Consider the following 1,741-nt stretch of genomic DNA (forward strand, 5'->3'; position numbering starts at 1 on the left):
AGAAATAAACAAAAGAATCAATTTTTGTTTGGGAACAAAAAGAAAGTCGGTGTATGATATGAAAAGAGGCTGTTATATCGATGATAATAGAAATCCTCTTGATCTTGTTACAATCTTTGGTGCAGGTACATACAAGATAGAGAAAGAACAAGTGCCGAAGGTTGAAGAATCTGTGAAAACAGTATGCTTCGAATGCGACAACTTTAAGACTGATAATGACAAACTTGTCAAAAATGCGGAAAGTTTGGCATTGGAAATCAAGAAGTTGAGAGAAGAGAAGCAGGATGATGAAAAACAGATTCTTATGATTCAAGAAAGTTGTGAGAAGTTGAAGGCAGAAAATGACAAACTGTTGGGTGGTTTGGACAGTTTGACATTTGAAAACAGGAAGTTGAAAGAAAATATAAAGGTTTTTGAAAACAAACAGAAATCGTCAGAAGATGAGGATTTCTGGATCAAGCTTGAAAACAAAAACCTGAAAGCCAGTGAATCAAAATTTCAGGAACAGATAAAAATTTTGGAAAATGAAAAGACTGTTCTTGAAAATTTGAAAAATGAACATGAAAATTCAATCAAGTCTCATCTTGAAAGAATATCTAAGCTTGAAGACGAAGCTAAGAGTTCAAGGATCAAGATTGATGAACTTGAAAAGAAATTGATCAGTTTTGCGACTAAATCTGACAAGTTGGATATTCCTTGTCCAAAACCAATCAATTCTGTTCCAATAAGTGACGATGTCACAAACTTTGACTCTGTCAAAGTTGAAGATTGTGATGAGACACCTGATGATGAAAATATTAAAAAAGAAAAACAAAAATTGTTTTTAAATTTGAAAGAAAAATTTCAAAAAACTGTTCTACAATCAACTGAAAAAGGTGAATGTTCTAAACAGAAACCTTTGAAGAAGAAAGTGGAACAGAAACAAAAAGATAATAAAAGTTCATCAGATCGATCATCCAATCAAAAGAAAAAATTACAAAAAGTAAAAAATGAAAATTCAAAAATTGTTGGTAATAAGTGGTGCAGGTTGGACCACAGTGCTTCAAAGCCAAATCCAGCAAGTTTGAGAAAAGAATATCACCAAGCCAAACAATGCTTTGATCTGAGTGTTTGGACTCAAAATGGTGATAGGTACGATAACAGAGTGTGTTACAGCTGCGGCTATCATGGACACATTGCTGTTAACTGCCGGAGTTGGAGTTATGAGACTAGAAGGTGCTACAATTGCAATATCAAAGGTCACATTGCCAGAGATTGCCCAAGGAAATCTAGCGAAAGATTGAGGGTTAATTCTCAGAAAATGGCAAAGATTCCAGTCAAAGTCAAGCCTCAGGAAAAAAGGGTTCTGAAACCTAAAGTTCCAGTACAGTCAATTCAGGAAAAGAAAGTTAAACTTTCACAGGGGCAGAAAGACAGACTGAGAAAAAAGAGGAAGAAGGCAAGAGAGTATCTTGAGAAGATATTGTCCTCAGGTTCACGAGACACACAGAATAAAAGTTCTGATGAATCTACCCCCTCAGTTGCAAAGACAAGCAAAAAGAATTCATCAGATACAAATCTGGGGACAGGAAAAAGAGAGAAAAAGAAGAAAATGGTCGGCGATGAATCTGACAAGTCAAAGTCAGACAAGCCACCTGTAGGCAATGATTCTGGTACGGTAAAACCAGAGGAGCCTTTGGTTGAGGTAAAAAAGGAGAATTCAGGTTTAACAATGAATGATGCAAATTTTCCATCTTTGTTG

Source organism: Helianthus annuus, chromosome 15 (assembly GCF_002127325.2).
Source record: "Helianthus annuus cultivar XRQ/B chromosome 15, HanXRQr2.0-SUNRISE, whole genome shotgun sequence".
Lineage (NCBI taxonomy): Eukaryota > Viridiplantae > Streptophyta > Magnoliopsida > Asterales > Asteraceae > Helianthus > Helianthus annuus.